Source organism: Gorilla gorilla, chromosome 18, assembly GCF_029281585.2.
Source record: "Gorilla gorilla gorilla isolate KB3781 chromosome 18, NHGRI_mGorGor1-v2.1_pri, whole genome shotgun sequence".
NCBI lineage: Eukaryota > Metazoa > Chordata > Mammalia > Primates > Hominidae > Gorilla > Gorilla gorilla.
This window is the reverse complement of record NC_073242.2, coordinates 65,283,343-65,307,600: the sequence shown is the minus strand read 5'-3', so window position 1 is coordinate 65,307,600 and position 24,258 is coordinate 65,283,343. Positions and strand designations below refer to the sequence as shown.

At 40.8% G+C, this 24,258-nt stretch overlaps 1 long non-coding RNA gene across 2 annotated transcripts; it reads left to right on the top strand.

Moving 5' to 3' along the window:
• The first annotated feature begins 982 nt into the window (after positions 1–982).
• On the top strand, positions 983–23,779 carry LOC109023575 (uncharacterized). Of its 2 annotated transcripts, none has more exons than XR_008672916.2 (3): positions 983–1,122; positions 1,986–2,113; positions 22,717–23,779. It is a non-coding gene; the product is annotated as an uncharacterized lncRNA (long non-coding RNA). The 2 variants fall into 2 exon arrangements; XR_008672915.2 differs by having other exon boundaries at positions 989–1,122; positions 1,986–2,075.
• Positions 23,780–24,258: the final 479 nt, after the last annotated feature.

Genomic DNA, 24,258 nt, shown 5'->3' with positions numbered 1-24,258 from the left:
TGATCATGATGAATTATCTTTTTAATGTTTTACTGAATTTGATTCACTGGTATTTCATTGAGGATTTTTGCATCAATATTAGAGATACTGGCCTGTAGTTTCCTTCTTTGATGCCTTTGTCTGATTTTGGTATCACAGTAATAATGGTCTCATAGAATAAGTTTGGAAGTATTCCCTCCTGTTTTTCAAAATAGTTTGAGTAGGATTTGTACTAGGTCATTAAATTGTTTGGTGTGAAGCCATCAGCAGTGAAGACATCAGTTCCTGGGCTTTTCTTTACTGGGAGACTTTTTCTGATGGCTTCAATCTCATTACTTGTTACCAATCTGTTCTGGTCTTGGATGTTTTCATTGTTCAACCTAAGTAGGTTGTATGCATCTAGGAATTTGCCAATTTCTACTAGGCTTTCCAATTTATTGGCATATAATAGCAAGTTACGATCCTTTGAATTTCTGAAGTATTAGTTGTAATGTCTCCCTTTTTTAATCTGTTGATTTTATTTATTTGAATCTTGTCTCTTTTTTCTTAGTTAGCCTGGTTAAAAGTTTGTCAATTTTGTTTTGCTTTCCAGAAAACCAACTTTTCATTTCATCTTGTGTGTTTTTCCTTTCAATTTTATTTCTGCTACGATCTTATTTATTTTTCTTATTTTTGGTTTAGTTTGTTCTTACTTTACTAGTTATTTAAGATGTATTGTTTATTTGAAGTTTTTCTTTTGTTTGGATGGTAGGCACTTATAGCTGTAAATCTCTGCCTTTGTACTGCTTTCTGCATAACAAGTTTTGGTATCCTGTGTTTTCGTTACCCTTTGTTTCATGAAATTTTTGAATTTCTGTCTTAGTATCTTCATTGACCCACTAGTCATTTATTCAGGAAGGTAGTGTTTAACTTCCATGTGATTGTATTGTTTCCAAAATTACTCTTCTTATTAATATCTAGTTTTATTCCTTTGTAGTCAAAGAAGATGGCCACAGAGACAGCAGTGTGGTCAGAGTGGTAGGAGCTGGCCATCGGCGAGAGCTGCTCCATGTCTGGCTGCTGGGTGCTAGAGCCTGTGGCCCACTGGCTTGCCTCACTGTGGTTGGTGGTGGCGGTGACAGAGACTGCAGCATGACCAGAGTGGTAGGACAGGGGCTATCCAGGGCTGCACCTTTCACAGTGTGGGGTGGGTTGGGGGTGCTATCCAGGGTGTCATTGCCTGCATTAGGGGTACTGGTTGGTAACACTCTACAGGGCTGCACTTCCCATGGCAGGGAGGGTGGGTTATGGGCACTTTCTGGGGCTGCAATGCCCATGGAGGAGGACAGGTTAGGGCACTATGAGGTATACGCTACTGGCGGCATTGGGGGATGGAGGTGGGGGGCGCTATTGAGGGCAGGACTAGCCGTGGAGCGGGGGCGAGTTCGGTGCTATCAGGGGCTGCACTGCTGGCAGTGGTCAGCAGAGTTGGCATCCAAGGAAGGAGTGGTTCTCCTCTCCCTGACTCCACACTCCAGAGGGCGACCCACTCTTGGTCATACTGGAATGCGGCAGGCACGCAGCGTTTGCGTGGGAATCCTGAGCACGGCAGAGCCCCCACACCCACCGTGGTTCTTGGGCCTGTGCACTCTGGGTCTGTGCCTCAGAGGCTGCCAGGCACCCCTGGGGACACCATGGGGGACAGGGCCCTGTGTGTGGAGGCATCTGGAACAGGAATTGGCACCTGGGTGCGGAGGGCTGGCTGGGTCTGAATTTTTCTGCTTCTCCTGCTCCCCGAGGAGTGCAGCCCCGGTGGGCCCAATGGTTCCTGTGGAGTGGGGAGCTGGGTGCTGTGGTGTCTCCAGCACCCACCCCAGACCCCAGTTCCCGGCCAGCTTGGGCCAAAAGGAGAGGCTGGACTTTGGAGGGTGGGTGTGAGTGCCTTTGCTGAAACTGGCCCCTGCCACCCAGTGGCCAGCATGACAAGTTGAGGCTCTAAGCCTTCCACCCCTCACATCTTCCTCTAGGCTTTTCTGGCTTTGCCCACCCAGCTGCTCCGTGCCAGGAGGAGGAGGAGACACCTAGAGCCTGCGACACCACGACTTGCCTCACTGCGGGTGGGTGGCAGCGACAGAGACTGCAGTGCGCCAGAGCGGTAGGAGAGCGGCCACGCTAGGAGGGCAGGTGGCTGCAGCCAGGGTTGGGGGTCAGGCTTACAGCGATGGACGGGCTGCAGCAGTGGCCAGGTGGTAGGAGCCTTGTAGGGCAGGCTGGTGCATTGGCAATGGGCCTGGCTTTGCCCTGCATTGCCCTGTACCTGCCCTACTGTTACATGGACTGTCTCGGCCCTGTCCTGCTCTGGTCCCATCCTGACCCTGTCTTGGCCCTGTGCTACCCTGTCCCTGCCCTGGTCTTGCCCTGGCACTGGCCCTGCCCTGAACCTGCACTGGCCTGACCTTGGCTCTGGCCCTGGCTCTGGCCCTACCCCTTGTCCTGACCCTGGTCATGTCATGGCACTGGCCCTGCCAGTGGTCATGGTCCTACTCCTGTTCTGGCCCTGACCTGGCCTTGGACATGTCCTGGTCTTGCTTTGGCCCATCCCTGCCCTGGCCCTACCATGGGCCTGCCTTTTCTGCCCTCTCCTGGCACTGACCTTGCCATGTCATGGCCCAGTGGTGCCATTGCCCTGCCTTACCCTGCACTGGTTGTGCCTCGGCCCCGCTTGGTGCTGGCCACTCCCTGGACCTGCCCAGACCCTGCCTCGACTTTTGCCCTGCCCTCACTACGGCCTAGCCCTGGCCGTAGCCCTGGTCCTGCCATATCCCTGGCCCTGCCCTTATCCGGGCCCTGCCCCTGCTGCTGCCCTGGCCCTGGCCTGGAACCTGGTCCTGTCAAGGACCTGCTCTGACTCTGCCATGGCCCTGGCCCTGCTCTGCCTTGTTCCTGGTCCTGACCCTTTCCTGGCTCTGCACTGGCCTTTCCCTGGCCCTGAGCTGGCAGTGGTCTGCCCCTGGTCTGGCCATCACCCTGCCCTGCTGTGCTCTGGATGTGTCATCACCCTGCCCTGGCCCTACTCTGCCTTTGACCCTGCCCTGGCCTTACCTTGGCCCTCACCCTAGTCTTCGCTAGGCCCTGCTCTGGAGCTGGCCCTAGCACAGACCTGGCCCTGACCCTGGCCCTTGTCTTTGTCCTGCCATAGCCCTGGCCCTGAAGTGGACTTGGAGGTGTCCTGGCCGCGGCGTAACATGGCTCTTTGTTGGCCTGTCCCTGCCCTGCCCCTACCATTGCCTTGCCCTGCTCTGCCCTGTCCCAGTACTGACCCGGCCATGCTATTTCCCTGCCCTACCCTGCCTTGGCTGTGCCCTGGCTCAGTTCTGGCCCTGGCCCCGGCCCTGCCCTGGACATGTTCTGACACTGCCTCAGCCTTGGCACTAGCCTGGCTCTTTCTTGGCATCAGTCCTGCTCTCTCTGTGGACCGGCTCTTGTCCTGTCCTCTACTGGCCATACCATGCCCTGCCCTGCCCTGCCCTGACTCAGCCCTGGCCCAGCCTTGGCCTTGGCATTGCCCCTGGTCCTGCCATATTTCTTGCCCTGTCCCTACCCTGGCCTTGGCCCTGACCCTTACCTTGCTCTGGCCCTGCCCTTGCCCTAACACAGCCCCTGGCCCTGTCATGGCCCTGCCCTGGACCTGTCCGGGCCCTGGCCCTTCCCTGCTTGAGACCTTGCCCTGGTTCTCCTCTGGCCCTGACCCTGAAATGCCTGGCCCTACCCTGGCCTTGCACTGCTCTGGCCCTTGCCCTGACTCTGGTCCTGTCACTGGCCTAGCCCCAGCCCTGTTGCTGGTCTTACCATGGCCCAGACCCTGCCTTGGCCCTGCCCTGACACTGTCCTGGACCCTGGCTGTGCCAAGATCCTGCACTGTCCTTGCCCTTGTTTTGCTCCTGCCCCAAACCTGGTCCTGCCCAGGCCCTGGCCCTGGCCCTCCCCTGGCTGTTCCCTGGCCCTGCCCAGGTCTTGGCACTGGCCTGGCCCTGCCCTGCCTTGGCCCTATGCTTTCCTGGCCCTGCCTTGACGGCCCTGGTCCTGCCTTGGCCCTAGCCTGGCTTTGACCCTGCCCTGGCCCTACCTTGGCCTTCATCCTAGCCTTACCTGTGCACTGTGTTGTACCTGGCCGTAGCACAGACCTGGCTGTGGCCCTGGCCCTGCCATGGCCCTGCCCTAGACCCTAGCCCTGCCAGGTACCTGTCCTGGCCCTGCTCTGGGCCTGGCTTTGTCCCTGGTTCTTAGATGACCCTGGCCCTGCCCCTGCCCTTGTCCTTGCCCTGGCACTGGCCTTGGACATGTCCGTGGTCCTAACCCTGGCCCTGCCCTGGAGCTGCCACTGTCTTGGCCCTGCCCTGTCTCTGGCCCTGCCCCGGCCCTGGCCCTGCCCCGGCCCCAGCCATAGACCTGCCCTGGTTGGTCGTGCCCTACCTTAACCCTGTGCTAACCTGGACCTACTCCACCCTGCCCTGGCCCTGCCCTCCCTTTGGCCCTGCCCTGACCCTGCCTTGGCCCTCACACTGGCCCTAGCACATACCTGGTCCTATCTGCGGCGTTGGCCTGGCATTGACCCCTGCTCCTGCCATGGCCGTGGCACTGCCAATGACCCTGACAGCCCTGGCCCTGGCCCTGTCTTGGCCCTGGCCCTGAACTGGCCCTGCCCTGACCCTGGCCCGGAATTGGATTTGCAGGTGTCTTGTCCCTGATTTAACCTGGCCCTACCATGGCCCTGTCCCTCTCCTGGCTCTGTCCTGGTCTTGTGCTGACCCTGACCCAGACCTTGGCCCTGCCCCAGCCTTGTCCTTGACCTGGCCATGGCCCTGCCTCTGCCCTGGACCAGCGCTGTCACTGGCATGGACCCTGGCCCTGGCCCTTTGCTACTTAAGTCTATACCCTGTCCCAGCCCTGGTCCTGACCCTGTCCTGGCCCTAATTTGGCCTGGCTCTACCCTGGCATGCTATTCTGGCCCTAGCCCTGACCCTGTCCCTGTCCCTGTCCCTGTCCTGACCCTAGCCCCATTGCTGGTCCTGCCATGGCTCTTATCCTGACATTGCCCTTTCCTGGTCCTGGCCCTGGCCCTGTCCCAGCCCTGTTCTGGCCCTGGTCTGAACCCTGGCCCTGCAATGGACCCACCTTGGTCCTACCCAGACCCTGGTTCTGGCCCTACCTCTGCCCTGGCCATACCTTTGCCCTGGCCTGGACCCCGGTACTGGTCCTTGTCCTGCCCCAGCCGTGGCCCTGGCCCCGCCCTGCCTGTGCCCTGTTCTATCCTGGGCTGGCCCTGCCATGGCCTGGTCTTGCCATTGCCCTGCCCTAGCCTGCCCTGCTTGTGCCCTAGATCTGCCCCGGCCTTTGCCCCTGTCTTGGTTCCAGCCTTGACTCAGCCCTGGACCTTCCCTGACCTTGCCTCAGCCCTGGCACTACCCTGGCCTTGGCTTGGCATTTGCCCTACTCTCTCTATGGCCTGGCTCTGGTCCTGCCCTGCTCTGCTCTTGTTCTGTCCTGGCACAGCCCTGGCCCTGCCGTATCACTGGCTCTGGTCCTGCCCTTATGCGGGCCTGCCCCTGCCCCTGCCTTGGCTTTGGCCTGGACCTTGGCCATACAGTGACCCTGCCATGACCCTTTCCTGGCCCTGCCCTGGAACTTGGCCCTGCCAAGGACTCGCCCTGGCTCTGTCATGGCCCTGGCCCTTTCCTGGATTTGGATGTGTCCTGTCCCTTATTTGCCCCGGCCCTTCCCTGGCTCTGCCATACCCCTTCTCTGGGGTAGGGCCAGGGTCAGGACCAGGGTAGGGCCATGGTAAGGCCTGAAGATGGGAAGGGCTGGGTCGGCGGCAGGACCAGGGAAGGGTCAGTGCCAGTGATGTGGTAGGACTAGGGGCAGAGCCGGCACTAGGGCTGAGCCGGGGCAGAGCAGGAGAGATTACATTAGGCTGTTACATAAAATTTTTATTTTAGATTTTTAAGATAACTATAGTAGTGGTAATAATGTCTATACTATGTTGTTTGTAATAGTATTACTGTTTGCAGTAAATAATCACTAAATTTTAACTAATACTATCTTTGCTTCCAGTAGTGCTCTATGAGTACAATTTTATCAATATGTAAATATGTGAGGCGTTGATTCTCACAATAATTCTGTGTGCTAGGTACTTAAAGCATCCCCATTTTCCAAATGTAGGAAACAGGCATAAAGAAGTTAAATACTTGGCCAGATTACTCCTGTAATCCCAGCACTTTGGGAGGCCAAGGCAGGCAAATGGCTTGAGCTCAGGAGTTTGGAACCAGCCTGGGCAACATTGTGAAACCCCATCTCTACTAAAAATGCACAAAAAGAGCTGATTTAAGTTTCTTGTAGGATTCTGGTTATAAAACACTGGTCAAACACACAGGGCATGGATAGGGCAGGGCCAGGGACAAGGTCAGGTCAGGAAGGGGCCAGGGCCAAGGCAGGGCCAGAGCTGGACTTGGAGGTGTCCTGGTCTGATTTGCCCTGTCCCAACATTGGCCCAGCCCTGCTCTGGCACTTCCTGTCATGCCCTGTCCCTGGTCTGAGCATTGGCCCTGGCCCTGTCCTGCTTCTGGCCCTGCCCCAGAGTTGACCAGGCACTGCCATGGCCCAGTCGTGCATTGCCCTGCCCTCTTCTGCCCTGGTGCTGCCATGGCCCTGCTTGGGCCCTAGCTCTGCCTCGACTCTGTACCTGCCCTGACTCTGCTCAGCCCTGGATCTACACTGACTCTGCCTTGGTGTTGCCCTCCCATCTCTATGGCCTGGCTCTGGCCCTGCCTTGCACAGGCCATGCTCTGCCCTGCATGTCCCAGCCTGGGCCCAGCCCTTGCCCTACCATATTTCTGACCCCAGCCGTACCCTTGTTCTGGCCTTGACCCTGCCGTGGCACTCTCCTGGCCCTTCCTTGGTCCTGCCCTGCCCTTCCATGCCCTGGCCTTTCCCTCACCCTGCACTGGTCCTGCCCTGCCCTGGCAGTGCCTTGGCCCTGGCCCTGCCTTCTCCCTGGCCTTGCCCTTTCCCTGCCCTGGCCTGACCCCAGGCCTACCGAGTCCATGAAATGACCCTGGACCTGCCTTGCCATTATCTGTCCTGGCCCTGTATTGTCCCCACCATGCTCTGGTCCAGCGCTTACCCTGGCCCTGTTGCTAGTCCTGCCACTGCTATGGCCCTGCCCTGTTTTTGGCCATGACCTGTGCTACCCTAGCCCTGCCCCGCCTTGGCCTTGGCCCTACCGTGGCCTTTTCCTACCCTGGCCTGGCCGTACACTGGCCATTTCTACCCTGGCCTTGCCCTTCCCTGGTCTTGCCCTGCCCTGGCCTTGCCCTGCCCTGGCCTTGGCTTTGCCTTATCCTGGTCCTGGTTCTGCCCTGGCCCTGCCCTTTCTCTGGATCCTCTCTGGTTCTGCCTTCTCCCTGGCCCTGCCCTTGCTCTGGCCCTGTTCCTGGCTCAGCCTTGACCCTGGCCCTGGCCCTGACAATCCCCAGGCCCCACACTGGCCATGCTTGGGCCTGGCCCCTCCTTTGGCCCTGCCCTGGCCCTGTGCTATCTTAGTACAGGGCCTTGACCTTGGCCCTGTGCTATCTTAGTCCTGCCCTGGCCCTGAACTTGCCCTGGCCCTACCCTCACCCTACACTGGCCCTGCCCTACCCTGGCCTTGCCCTGACCTGGCCCTGCCTTTGGCATGCCCTGGCTCTGGTTCTGCCCTGGCCTTGCCCTTGCCCTGGACCCTCCCTGGCCATGTTTTTACTGTGGTCCTTCTCTGGTCTTGCCCTTGCCCTTTCCCCTTTCTGGTCCTGCCATGTTTCTGGCCCTGCCCTGTCCATGTCCTGGACCTGACTCTGGCCCTGGACCTCCCTGTCCCTGCCCTGCCATACCCTGGCCCGTTCCTTGCTCTACACTGACCCTGCCCTGCCTTGGCCCTGTGCTACCCTAGCCCTGCCCTGGCCTTCTGCTGGCCCTGATCCTGCCATGGCCCTGGCCCTGGTTCTGCCCTACTTCTGGCCCTGGCCTTGGTCCTCTTATGTCCCTGGCTGTGACCCTGCCCCTGGTTTTTCTCTGGCCATGACCCTGCTCTGGTTCTGTCCTATCCCTGGCCCTGTCTCAGTTCTGTCCTAGCCCTGGCCTTTCACAGTACTTTATGCTTAGTAAGGGCTCCATAGTGTCTGTGAGTTGAATGTTGTGTTCATAGTATCTGCCAAAACAGAAAGAAAAAAAACAAAATCTGAAGATGAGAAGTTAAAGCTTTGTATATAATATGCCTTGAAGTGTAAGTGCTTGTTATTAGTTGTATTACATGTAGGTCATGGTTTTGTACACATAACTGCAAGCCATTGATACTGATAAAAGAATATATGAATATATGAAAGAATATATAAACATAAGAATGTATGAGTATCTAATGACCTCTCCAAATTAATTTTTATTTGTAGCTCTATTAGATTTTTCTCAGTGTAACAAATGTTTATTCCTATGTAATTAAGGGCATATTTCCTGTACAGAATATTCATATTACTTAATTGAAAATTATATAATGCAAAAATATAATACTATTTTTAGGCCAGGCATGGTGGCTCATACCTGTAATCCCAACATTTTGAGAGGCCAAGTTTGGAGAACCATTTGAGTCCAGGAGTTGACCAGCCTGGGCAACATATTGAGACCTTTTCTTTATTAAGTAAATAAATAAGTAAATAAATAGGATGGGCACTGTGGCTCATATCTGTAATCCCAGCATTTTGGGTTGCGAAGGCAGGAGGACTGCTTGAGCCCAGGAGTTTGAGACCAGCCTGGGCAGCATCGCAAGACTCCATCTCTACAAATAATAAAATATTAACCAGGTGTGGTGGTGCTCACCTGGGGTCCCAGCTACCTGGGAGGCTAAGGTGGGAGGTTTGCTCGAGGCTGCAGTGAACTGTGAATGCACCACTGCATTCCAGCCTAGGCCACAGAACAGGACCTTGTCTACCAATAAATAAGTAAAAATATAAATAAAAATAAGTAAAAAGAAATATAAGTAAATATAAATATAAATACATATAAATATAAAAATGAATACATGAAAGCAAACAATTTTTAAATTTAACATCACTGAGGGCAACCTATCCATTTCATTTCATGATTCCATTACATCATTTCACTTAGATGAAATGATAAGATTACTTGAGATGAGATGAAATGATGAGATGAAATGATGAAATGATGAGATGAAATGATGAGATGAAATTTTGAGATGAAATGGTGAGATGAAATGATGAGATAAAATGACAAAATTGAAAAGAAATTGAAAGGAGATGAGATGAGATGAAATGAGATGATGGATGAAATGATGAGATGAAACGAGATGAAATGAGAAGAAATGATGAGATGAAATGAAATAATGAAATGATATGAAATAATGAAATTGAGATGAGATGAGATATAATGAGATAAAATGATGAGATGAAATGAGATGAACGATAAGATGAAATGATGAAATAAGATGAGATGATAAGACGAAATGATGAGATGAAATGATGAGATGAAATGAGATGAAAAATGAGATGAAAAATGAGATGAAATAATGAAATGAGATGAAATGAAATGAAATAATGAAAGGAAATTATGAAATGTAATGATGAAATAATGAAATGGCAATGATGAGATGAGAAGAAATGAGATGAAATGAGATTAAATGATGAGATTAAATGATGAGATGAGATGTGATGAAATGAGATGAAATGATGACATGATATGATGACATGAAATCAGATGAAATAATGAGATGAAATGAGATGAAACGATGAGATGAAATGATGAGATGAGATGAAATGAGATGAGATGAAATGTGATGAGATGAAATGACATAATGAAATGAAATGATGAAATGGAATAATGAAATGGAAATGACGAGATGAGATGCAATGAGTTGAAATGATGAGATGAAATGAGATGAAATGATGAGATGAAAAGATGAGATGAGACGAGATGTGATGAAATGATGACATGAAATGACATAAAATGAGATGAAATAAGATGTAATGAATGAAATGAGATGAAATGATGAGATGAGATGAAAAGAAATGGTGAGATAAAGTGATGATATGAAATGATGATATGAAATGATGAGATGAAATGATGAGATGAATGATGAGATGAAATGATGAGATAAGAGGAGATGATGAGATGAAATGAGATGAAATGATGAGATGAACTGATGAGATGAGATGAAATGAAATGAAATAATGAAATAATGAGATGAAATGATATGAAATAATGAAATAAAATGAAATTGAAATGAGATGAGATGAAATGATAAGATGAAATGATGAAATAAAATGATGAAATGATGAGATGTGATGAGATGAAATGATGAGATGATAAGATGAAATGAGCTGATGAGATGATGAGATGAAATGATGAGATGAAAAGATGAGATGAAATGAGATGAAATGAAATGATGAGATGAAATTAGATGAAATTAGATGAAATGTAATGAGATGAAATGAAATGACATAATGAAATGAAAAAATGAAATGAAATAATGAAATGAGGTGAAATTAAATGAGATGATGAAATTAAATGATGAAATGAAATAATGAAATGGAAATGAAATGGAAATGATGAGATGAGATGAAATGATGAGATGATGAGATGCAATGATGAGATGAAATGATGAAATGATGAGATGAGATGAGATGTAATGATGAGATGTAATGAAATGAAATAATGAAAGGAAATTGAATTGAGATGAGATGAGATGAAATGATGAGATAAAATGAGATGAAATAAGAAATGATGAGATGAAATGATGAAATGATGAGATGAGATGAAATGATGAGATGAAATGAGATTAAATGATGAGACTAAATGATGAGATGAGATGTGCTGAAATGAGATGAAATGATGACATGATATGATGACATGAAATCAGATGAAATAATGAGATGAAATGAGATGAAATGATGAGATGAGATGAAATGAGATGAGATGAAATGACATAATGAAATGAAATAATGAAATGAAATGATGAAATGGAATAATGAAATGGAAATGATGAGATGAGATGCAATGAGTTGAAATGATGAGATGAAATGAGATGAAATGATGAGATGAAAAGATGAGATGAGACGAGATGTGATGAAATGATGACATGAAATGACATAGAATGAGATGAAATAAGATGTAATGATGAAATGAGATGAAATGATGAGATGAAATGAAATGGTGAGATAAAATGATGATATGAAATGATGATATGAAATGAGATGAATGATGAGATAAGAGATGATGAGATGAAATGATGAGATGAAATGATGAGATGAAATGATGAGATGAACTGATGAGATGAAATGAAATGAAATAATGAAATAATGAGATGAAATGATATGAAATAATGAAATAAAATGAAATTGAAATAAAATTGAAATGAGACGAGATGAAATGATAAGATGAAATGGTGAAATGATGAAATGAAGAGATGTGATGAGATGAAATGAGATGACATGACATGAAATAATGAAATGAAATTGAAAGGAGATGAGAAGATACGAGATGAGATGAAATGATGAAATGATAAGATGAAATGAGTTGATGAGATGATGAGATGAAATGATGAGATGAAAAGATGAGAGGAAATGATGAGATGAAATGAAATGATGAGATGAAATTAGATGAGATGAAATTAGATGAAATGTAATGAGATGAAATGAAATGCCATAATGAAATGAAAAAATGAAATGAAATAATGAAATGAGGTGAAATTAAATGAGATGATGAAATTAAATGATGAAATGAAATAATGAAATGGAAATGAAATGGAAATGATGAGATGAGATGAAATGATGAGATGAATGATGAGATGCAATGATGAGATGACATGATGAAATGATGAGATGAGATGAGATGTAATGATGAGATGTAATGAAATGAGATGAAATGAAATAATGAAAGGAAATTGAGATGAGATGAGATGAAATGAGATAAAATGAGATGAAATAAGAAATGATGAGATGAAATGATGAAATGATGAGATGAAATGAGATTAAATGATTAAATAATGAGATGAGATGAAATGAGATGAAATGATGACATGATATGATGACATGAAATCAGATGAAATGATGAGATGAAATGATGAGATGAGATGAGATGAAATGTGATGAGATGAAATGACATAATGAAATGAATGAAATGATGAAATGGAATAATGAAATGGAAATGATGAGATGAGATGCAATGAGTTGAAATGATGAGATGAAATGAGATGAAATGATGAGATGAAAAGATGAGATGAGATGTGATGAAATGATGACATGAAATGACATAAAATGAGATGAAATAAGATGTAATGATGAAATGAGATGAAATGATGAGATGAGTTGAAATGAAATGGTGAGATAAAGTGATGATATGAAATGATATGAAATGATGAGATGAATGATGAGATGAAATGATGAGATAAGAGGAGATGATGAGACGAAATGATGAGATGAAATGATGAGATGAAATGATGAGATGAAATGAAATGAAATAATGAAATAATGAGATGAAATGATATGAAATAATGAAATAAAATGAAATTGAAATAAGATTGAAATGAGATGAGATGAAATAAGATGAAATGATGAAATAAAATGATGAAATGATGAGATGTGATGAGATGAAATGATGAGATGACGACATGAAATAATGAAATGAAATAATGAAATGAAATTGAAATGAGATGAGAAGATACGAGATGAGATGAAATGAGGAGATGAAATGATGAGATGAAATGATGAAACGATAAGATGAAATGAGTTAGTGAGATGATATGAAATGATGAGATGAAAAGGTGAGATGAAATGAGATGAAATGAAATGATGAGATGAAATTAGATGAAATGAAATTAGATGAAATGTAATGAGATGAAATGACATAATGAAATGAAATAATGAAATGAGGTGAAATTAAATGAGATGATGAAATTAAATGATGAAATGAAATGGAAATGAAGCGGAAATGATGAGATGAGATGAAATGATGAGATGCAATGATGAGATGAAATGAAATGATGAGATGAGATGAGATGTAATGAAATGAGATGTAATGAGTGAGATGAAATGAAATAATGAAAGGAAATTGAATTGAGATGAGATGAGATGAAATGATGAGATAAAATGAGATGAAATAAGAAATGATGAGACGAAATGATGAGATGAGATGAAATGAGATGAAGTGAGATTAAATGATGAGATGAGATGTGATGAAATGAGATGAAATGATGACATGATATGATGACATGAAATCAGATGAAATAATGAGATGAAATGAGATGAAATGATGAGATGAGATGAAATGAGATGAGATGAAATGACATAATGAAATGAAATAATGAAATGAAATGATGAAATGGAATAATGAAATGGAAATGATGAGATGAGATGCAATGAGTTGAAATGATGAGATGAAATGAGATGAAATGATGAGTTGAAAAGATGAGATGAGATGAGATGTGATGAAATGATGACATGAAATGACATAAAATGAGATGAAATAAGATGTAATGATGAAATGAGATGAAAGGATGAGGAGATGAAATGAAATGGTGAGATAAAATGATATGAAATGATATGAAATGATGAGATGAATGATGAGATGAAATGATGAGATAAGAGGAGATGATGAGACGAAATGATGAGATGAAATGATGAGATGAAATGAAATGAAATAATGAAATAATGAGATGAAATGATATGAAATAATGAAATAAAATGAAATTGAAATAAAATTGAAATGAGACGAGATGAAATGATAAGATGAAATGATGAAATAAAATGATGAATTTATGAGATGTGATGAGATGAAATGATGAGATGACACGACATGAAATAATGAAATGAAATAATGAAATTGAAATGAGATGAGAAGATATGAGATGCGATGAAATGATGAGATGAAATGATGAAATGATAAGATGAAATGAGTTGATGAGATGATGAGATGAAATGATGAGATTAAAAGATGAGATGAAATGAGATGAAATGAAATGATGGGATAAAATTAGATGAAATGTAATGAGATGAAATGAAATGACATAATGAAATGAAGAAATGAAATGAAATAATGAAATGAGGTGAAATTAAATGAGATGATGAAATTAAATGATGAAATGATGAGATGAGATGAAATGAGATGAATGATGAGATGCAATGATGAGATGAAATGATGAGATGAGTTGAGATGTAATGATGAGATGTAATGAAATGAGATGAAATAAGAAATGATGAGATTAAATGATGAAATGCTGAGGTGAGATGAGACGAAAGGAGATGAAATGATGAGATGAAATGAAAGGATGAGATGAAATGATGAGATGAGATGAAATGAGATGAGGTGAGATGAGATGAAATGAGATGAAATGAGATGAAATGATGAAATGATGAGATGAGTTGAGAAGAAATGATGAGATGAAATGAGGTAAGATGAGATGAAATGATGAGATGAGATGAAATGAAATAAAGTGAAATGAAATGAAATAATGAAATTGAGATGAGACGAAATGAGTTAAACTGATGAGATGAATTGATGAGAAGAAATGAGATGAAATGATGAAATGATGAAATGATGAGATGAGATGATGAGATGAAATGATGAGATGAAAAATGATGAGATAAAAATGATGAGATGAAATGATGAGATGAATTGAAATGAGATGAAATGAAATAATGAAATAATGAAATGAGATGAAATGAAATGAAATGATATTGAAATGAAATTGAAAGATGAGATGAGATGAAACGATGAAATGTTGAAATGAAATGATGAAATGAAGAGATGTGGTGAGATGAAATGATGAGCTGAAATGATGAGACAAAATGAAATGAAATGAGATTAAATGAGATGAAAAATGATGAGATGAAAAATGATGAGATGAAATGATGAGATGAAATGAGATGAGATGAATTGAGATGAGATGAGATGAAATAATGAAATTAGGTGAAATAATGAAATGAGATGAAATGAAATAATGAAATGAAATTGAAATGAGATGAGAAGAAATGATGAGATGAAATGTTAAAATGAAAGGAGGAAATGAAATGATGAGATGAGGAGATGAAATGATGAGATGAAATGAATTGAGATGAAATGATGAGATGAAAAATGATATGAAAAATGATGAGATGAAATGAGATGATATGAAGTGACATAATGAAATAAATGAAATTAGATGAAATTAAATGAAATAGTGAAATGAAATAATGAAAATGAAATGGAAATGAGATGAGATTTGATGAAATGATGAGATGATATGATGAGATAAAATGAGATGAAATGATGAGATGAAATGATGAAATGAGATGAAATGATGAGATGAAATGATGAGGTGAAGTGATACACTGTCACGTGTGTGTCTATTCTTTTTCCCAACCAACAAAAATTATAATTCATTTTAATTTTATTATTTAAGAATATTCTTAAGAGTTGAAGGAAAAATATCTACATTATGGGTTACAATGTAAGTATAAATAATACATAAATATATTAAAACTTACAAAGAATATGTTTTGGAATCAAATATACCATGCTTCTGTGATGACGGTTATTTCATGCTGGTTGTCACAATTTTACATGAAAAACTAATGAAAAAATGTTTTTAACTGTTTCTAAAAATAAGTTTCCAAAAGAGTTTTACATTCGAAATATGAAAAAGATGTCTTTGCGTTCCTTAATCTGATGAGATTTTCACACTCTGCACATGATAATTGTTAGATTTTTATTGTGTTGATAAATTGTATATCAAATAAAAAATGTTATTACCTCTTAAATTAGGATTTTTAGGTGATATAGGCAGAAAGGAAGGCAAGTTTTTATAACTTTGTCTAAATGAACTTTCTAAATGCCTGAGTATTAAAAGATAACGTCTATAAATCACAATGTATATATTACTGTATGACCTAGGACCAATCAAAACCGTTACCTCTGATAACATTATATTGTGCCCAATATAAAATAGATATAATAATACCTCAAACTTAAATCCAGGCATTGTCATTGAATATCTTAAGAATATGCAGCAAAGGTGCTTTTAAAAATACAAGCTAGTGATTGTACTAAATTTGTAAATCACATAGGATAGTGGGTCATTTTAAGAATATTAGTTATTTCAATCTATAAACGTGGATGTCTTTCCTTTTTTGTGTTTTCTTTAATTTCTTTCATTAATATTTGTCATTTTTGTTGTAGAAATCTTTTACTTCCTTGGTTAAATTTATTTCTAAGTACATTTTTGTAGCTATTGTGAAAGGAATTGCTTTCTTAATTTCTTGTTTCAGCTAGTTTACTATCAATATAGAGAAATGCTACTGATGTTTGTATGTTGATTTATATCCTGCAACTTTATTAATTTCATGTATCACCCTAAGAAGCTTTTGGTAGCATCTTATTTTTTTCCATGTATAAGATCACGTTGTCTTTAAACAAGGACAATTTGACTGTCTCCTTTCCAATTCAGATATCCTTTATTTCTTTCTCTCACCTAATTGTCCTGGCTAAGACTTTCACTATGTGAAATATGATTGGTGAAAATAGGCATCCTTTTCTTGTTACAGTAAAATCTTTTTCTTGTTCACGGTAAAATCTTTCACCTTTTCCACACTCAGTATGATCTTAGCTGTAGATTTGTCCTTTATGTCCTTCTGTGTTAAGGCATATATTTTCTATACTAAATTGTTAAGAGGTTTTTTGTCATGTAAGAATATTTAATTTTGCCAAATGCTTTTATTGTGTTTATTAATTTGATCATATGGTTTTCAGTATATATCCAAAGGAAAGAAAATCAGTATATCAAAGAGTTACCTGCACCTGCATGTTTATTACAACACTATTCACAATAGCCAAGATATGGAATCAACAAAAGTGTCCATCAACAGATGAATGGATAAAGAAATGTGACATACATATATAATGGAATATTATTTAGTCATAATAAAGAACAAAATCCTGTTATTTGTGGCAACAAGAATGCAAGTGGAGGGCATTATGTTAGGTGAAATAAGCCTGGCATAGAAACATAAACACCACATAACTACGTGTTCTCACTTATGTATGGAAGCTAAAATTTTTAATCTCGTAGAAGTAGATAGTAGAGTTTTGGTTACCATATCCTGGAAAGAGTAGGAGAAAGAAGAGTATAAGAAAAATGTGGTTAATACATACAAAATTATAGCTGGAGAGAAGGAAGAAGTTCTAGTTCTCTACAGCACTGTTGGGTGACTGTAGTTAACGGGAATTTATTGTGGGTTTTCAAATAACTAAAATAAAAGATTTTGAATATTCTCACTGCAAAGAAATAATACATGATTTAGGTAATGGATATGATAATGACTGTGACTTGATCTTTATGCATTGCATAAATATATCAAAATATCACTCTGTACCCCATAACATGTACATTTATTATATGTCAAAGTAAATTTAAAAGAGAAAAAATTAGGTAAAGGTAAATGTACAGAATTTAATTACTTTTTCTTCTATAAAACCCAAGAGTGAGTACCAAGAAGAGTCCATTTATTAGTTTTCTAAAATAAAAAAAATCAAAGTCGCCAAAAAAGAGCAATATCCAAGAAAACATTGAAAATGAAACACAACATTTAGTAAGAATAGAAAACTTGGGCACTGCATCACCCTGTTCCTAGATACCGATTTACTGATAGCAATTTAAATAGAATTGTATTCTATCTAATTCGTTTATACTCCCAGAGTTCGAAATTACATTTTACCTACAATAAATGAGATAACACTTGCAAATTATATGGTACTCTGCCTAACACACGTTAATAACTCAATACATGTTAGCAATAAACTTTTAGTATAGTAGTCAAAGTATTAATTTCTCACATTGCAAAGTTCCTTCAAAGACATGAATACAACCTTTCTAATGACTCCTTGTTCATCAAGATACCTCTTCAAATTATTCTATTTGTTTCATTCAGTATATTATCTGTGTATACCGATATGATATTACACTCTTTTTTTTTTTTTTGAGATGGAATCTCATTCTGTTACTGATGCTGGAGTGAGGTGGCATGATCTCGATTCGCTGCAACCTCCACCTCCCAGGTTCAAGCGATTCTCCTGTCTCAGCCCCCCAAGTAGCTAGGACTACAGGTGCACACCACCATGCCTGGCTAATTTTTGTATTTTTAGTACAGTCAGAGTTTCACCCTGTTGTCCAGGCTGGTCTCGAACTCCTGACCTCAGGTGATCCACCCACCATGGTCTCCCAAAGCGCTGGGATTACAGGCAAAAGCCACCGCACCCAGCCTGATATTGCACTCTTGGATTTTGAACACTGAATATCTTTTTGAAAGATTACACCTCTTTACCTCTGTGCTTCAGAAATTATTTTCCTTCAAGTGTTCTAAGAGTCTAATGAAGAATGAAGTCATGTTTTATCACTTTTGTCCTTAAAGATTTCAGACATGCTGAAACTGATTGAAGTATCATTTGCTACCAGATGGATTAATTATCTCTAGTTGTAGGAGTGGATACATCTTTAATGGTATATTTTGGGTTATTGTCTTATTTTTGATGCAGTGTTCTATAAATAATTTATTAAACCTGGCATCCTTGGGTGAGCATGGATTTTTCAACTTTAGTGTTATATTGTGTTTGCTTTCAAAAACTGCTTTTGAGGCCGGGTATGGTGGCTCTTGCCCATACCCAGCACTTTGGGAGGCCAAGGTGGGCGGATTACCTCAGGTCAGGAGTTCAAGACCAGCCTGGTCAACATGGCAAAACCATGTCTCTACTGAAAACACAAAATTAGCCAGGCATGGTGGTACATGCTTGTAGTCCTAACCACTCAGGAGGCTGAGGCAAGAGAATCACCTGAACCTGGGAGGCAAAGGTTGCTAGGTTGCTGTGAGCCAAGTTCACACCATTGCACTCCAGCCTGGGTGAAAAGAGCAAAATTCTGTCTCAAAAAAAAAAAAAACCCCACCAAAAACTGCTTTTGAATGGAGTTGTACATACAATCTTTATGAAAAAAAATTATCAAGTGCATAAGTTCATAATAGAAAAACCAATAATACTCCAGGCACAAGTTAGTACTAAAAAAGTTATGTTGAATATTCTCTAATACAACATGCTTTTTCCCTTCATGAACGATTTGTGTTTTACTGAGAAGAGTCATTGTTTATGGTAGACATTAGACTACAGATGAATATGTACTTTAAACACTCTTAGTTGCTTTCTTAATTTTATATCTGCTGCTTTATGCTTCTGTTTATTTTCATTCTTTCCAATGTCCACATTCTAGTAAATTTGAATATTTTAATCCAAGTTTATATACTATTTAATATTGCTTGTATAGTGTAGTATTTTTAGGACTCAAAAAGGTTTACAGAAAGAAGAAAAAGATCAACATGTTATTAATCATTTAAAGATCATTTAAAAATCTTTGACCTTTATATTTTAATGAATAAAATGTTGGTAGTTATTAGTATAAAATAATTTATGTCTTTTGGACTTAGCATCCAGTATTTCTTTTTTAATAAAGAAAATAATTATTCTCTTGCAATATACTATGTTTATCTTGGTTTTGAAAAATGATGTTTCCTAATATGAGAAAGCCATTTACATTTTTAAATCTACAAAGGCAAATGGAATGGTACTAAATTATTTACATAATAATGTTCAGATGGTGGCCCTTATAACATTCTTTCTATACTTCCTACAGAGTTGGGGATATGCAATCCTAGAATATTTCTGGGAGCTAGTCCTTTAGCTTGATGAATGAAACAAGACTTTTAAATAAAATTAAACTTTCAAATTATCCAGGTAATGGGCCTGTCTTTTAATTCAACGGATATGGAGCATAATGAATTATCCCCTGTTCATTGGGTAATAAGTTCTCATTCTTAACTTCTAATACTCAAAATGTCCTTTAATTTTTAATTTTCAATAGTCATATCATTATCCCTAGGTATTTTAGCTTCTATCTTAAATTCTAAGATAATTTTGAAACAGGAGAAAGTATTCTTTATTACTATATGTATTAAACATCATGGTTTTCAAATTTAACTGCAAATGTATCTTTTCATTGCTTCTTGGTGACGCCCTTCACCCTATCCATATTGTCACTACCAAGTGGTGATTACTTTTCAGGTTCACATACTTGTTCTTTAGAAAAATCTTCTCTGTGCCTTATAAAGAATATGATTGTTGGCATTCAAAAGCCAGCGAAGTATACATTATTAGCCTGTTGCCTAACTCATTTCTTTAAGAAACTACACTAATTACCCACATACTTATGTTTTTATTTCCTCATTATTTCTGGAGAAAACAAATACTGCTAACATGATATTTGTAAGAGAGAAAAAAGTCTTTTCTTGAAAAGTGCTGTCATTGTAGTACTAACTTATAGTATCAACTTCTTTATCAACTCCTTATACACTTTTTATTCTGAGAGAAATAAAAAAGCTAAAAGTGAAATGACTTTTTTTACTCTCCATATTATAAGCACCCATCTTGGTGATTTAGGGTCTTTATAGTTAGGGTAAGTTGTGTCATACCGAGGTTACAAAATAATAAGTATTTTGTCTCTTTGGGCCTTTCCTTATTCAGTAATACTGTCAGTTTGGCTTTTTTTCTAGGTCAACTTATTGATCTCAGTATTCTGAAATAATATGTTTACTATCTTTTGATAAGCATTTAAAATATTAGATTTGTTGTTACTCTTCTGCCTTCATTGGGCTGGAAGAATAATTGTTTCTCTCACTCCACAAAAGCCAAGTTGCAGAGAAAAACACATAGACATTCAACTGCAAAGCAGAGAATCTTGACTATTTCCTGCAATTTTAAAGTGTATATTGAATAAAACCATCTTTTTATTTTCTTTTTTGCTCACTGGCAAATATTAACAACATCAAGTGTGTTACTATAATGTTATCTAGTTAAAAATCTCAAAAAGTGTTCATAATTACCATTTAAAAATATATAAATAGGTGACCTAATGTTAATTTTTATTGTCTAAGACCATGTCTGTTATTTCCCTCTTTAAATTCAGTTAGTAATGCAGAACCTAGCACTTAGTGGATACTCAAAAATTATTTGCTGGATAAAAAAAGGTTAAACGTGTAATATATACAAAATGTACTAGAAAAAAATGCACCGAACAATTTTGTTATTGCAGTTTAATGTAGAATATTGCCTTTAAAAGATAATATAGTTTTCAGGTGTCTACAGTGATTTTGTAATATTTGTGCACATATAAAATAATATTTCCAAAAATGTAATCCAGTGAGGAAATACACTTTCTAAATTCTAGATTTATAATTTAGGGTTTAAATTATAAAATCATTAAGACACAAGTGAAATATAGTCAAATATCACCTTGGAAAAAAATTAAGTGGCCTCTAAAGTGAGGTATTCATATATGTAATTTTACAATCCTCTAGTGATAGAATTAATCAAATACACCACCAAATTGATTAATTCCTACAGTGTTAAAAGAGAAGCACTAATAATGCCAGTGACCATGTAACATGGATTAAGCTACAAGTCATAGAAATGTGATGAGAAGCCTCAGCGCTGTAAAAGAGAGGGTGGAGGAAAGCTTTTCCTCTCTCGAATGAGATTTGCCAAGTATACTTCTTGAAGAATAGGAAGTTGAAGTGTTCAGGACTTTTATGTCTATTCTACTTTGGCTTAGTTTACATGATTCTTAGTTTATTAGCCTAGAAATGGCCAAGAAAACTTAAGGCTCAATAATTAGTTATAAATATGAAATATCCCCAATTTTTAAGATAAAAACAACTTACAAGTGTATTTGTCTGTAAAAATTGTGTATATTTTTACAGAACATCTATTTCTTTTTTTTTATACTTTAAATTCTAGGGTACACATGCACAATGTGCAGGTTTGTTGCATATGAATACATGTGCCATGTTGGTGTGCTGCACCTATTAACTCATCATTTATATTAGGCATATCTCCTAATGCTATCCCTCCCCCCTCCCCCCGCCCCACAACAGGCCCTGGTGTGTGATGTTCCCCTTCCTGTGTCCAAGTGTTCTCATTGTTCAATTCCCATCTATGAGTGAGAACATGCGGTGTTTGGTTTTTTGTCCTTGTGATAGTTTGCTAAGAATGATGGTTTCCAGCTTCATCCATGTCCCTACAAAGGATATGAACTCATCATTTTTTATGGCTGCATAGTATTCCATGGTGTATATGTGCCACATTTTCTTAATCCAGTCTATCGTTTTTGGACATTTGGGTTTGTTCCAAGTCTTTGCTATTGTGAGTAGTGCCACAATAAACATACGTGTGCATGTGTCTTTATAGCAGCATGATTTATAATCCTTTCGGTATATACCCAGTAGTGGGATGGCTGGGTCAAATGGTATTTCTAGTTCTAGATCCCTGAGGAATGGCCACACTGTCTTCCACAATGGTTGAACTAGTTTACAGTCCCACCAACAGTGTGAAAGTGTTCCTATTTCTCCACATCCTGGGCAGCACCTGTTGTTTCCTGACTTTTTAATGATCACCATTCTAACTGGTGTGAGATGGTATCTCATTGTGGTTTTGATTTGCATTTCTCTGATGGGTCTATTTATTTAAAACAAAGGGAGGGAAGTCTCATTTACATTAGTATTTTTCATAGCCTTTTGAACTTTGCAATTTCTATGTTTCAGAACCTATTTCTTACAGTTTTTCTATGCTAAACTCTGTCCTGGTCAGTTCTAGAGTGTATGAAGAACCAAATGATGTAACTGTATGCGACCTGGCTGTAGTGGAACAAATTTGACTCTTAAGTATGCAGGCTCTAATTTTCCTGTGTGGTTTCGGTAAGTATTCCTTACACAGGTTTTTTCTTTGAAAATCTGGGATTGAGAGGTTGATGAATGAAAATTAATCCTTTCACTTTGTTGTGTATAGGTTTGCAATAATTAGGTCAGAGTGGAGTTTTAAGGTCATGGAGGGGGCTGATGACTTACAAATAATGGGCTCTGATTGGGCAACTACTCATCTGAGTTCCTTCCACTTGACCTAATTAAGCTTGTGAAATTTACACTAAGCCATGAGCTCATCTTTAAAAAGTTTTATTAAAAGATTTTCAGCTGTTCCAAATAGGACTTATTGGTGGAATGTGTTTTAAAGGATCATATCAGATGAATGAAAGATATTTGATCCTTTGTTTCCTTAATAATAAAATGATGGTTTGGAAAAATAGGCTAGAGTCTAACCACAGTGCTATTATTAGGCTTTCTTGTTAAACATAGGTCTAAGCCTAAGTATGTCAATACAACAAATACTTACTGTTTCATTTCTAGTAATAAAAAAATAAAGTCTTTCTGGCATAAGGATGATTTTCATCTGGTTATTTTGAAACATTTTTGTAAAATAAATTTCCATCTATAAAGAACATTTTTAATTTGTAAGGAGGGGTATGTCTCTGTGCACTGGAAGAGAGGGAGGACTAAATCACTGGGAAGTCTTATGATAAAGAAGCCATTGGCTTAAATCAGCAAAGCAAGCCATCCCTTGGTTTAAGGTGTTTTTCCTGGCCATCCTGTCTTGACTAGAACTTTACCTACACCTTCCTTTTTGGTTTAGGCAAATTATAATATCTAAACCTGAAGTCTCAGCTCTGTGTCTTTGAGATATAAATGTTCTACCACGTCTTCTCTGGAACCTGATAACTATCTATCTCTTTAAAATGCAAGTCTAGGGAGATGACTCATCAGAAAAAGAAGAAAAAAGGGGTATTTGGAAATTGTGCAAATTAAAGCAGCCCCTGATGCCAAAGTCTACACATTCCTGAGTGAGTCAGTTCTGGTCAGTTCTAGCTGGATCAAGAGAGCTCTGCTGGGCAAGCCTGAAGAGCACCTGGATGGCAGACACCTGAGGAGCCAGGTGCCTGAAACTTCCTCCACCTGCTTGAGGAGCGCTAAAGCCCAGGTGCTGGCTGGACAACCCCTTCTGGTTGCCTAAGCAGGTGGCAGAAGAAGGAAACAAGGTCAGAGGCAGAGTGTTGAACCCTGCCTCCCAGGTGGGTGGAAGATGCCTGTCGCCAAACTAGGGCCCAGCTTGCCGGGTGAGATGGGCGAACTGGTGATCCCCCGAGAGAGTGGACGTCAGAACTACATGGTCCTGGACCTCACCTCGGCCAGCGAAGGAGAGAGAGGGTTAATGTTAACTGCACGAGGCCCACTCTAGCCTTAAATTCTGAAATTCAAACCCTTCCCTTGGAGACAAAACAAACATGACAAGGAATTCTGA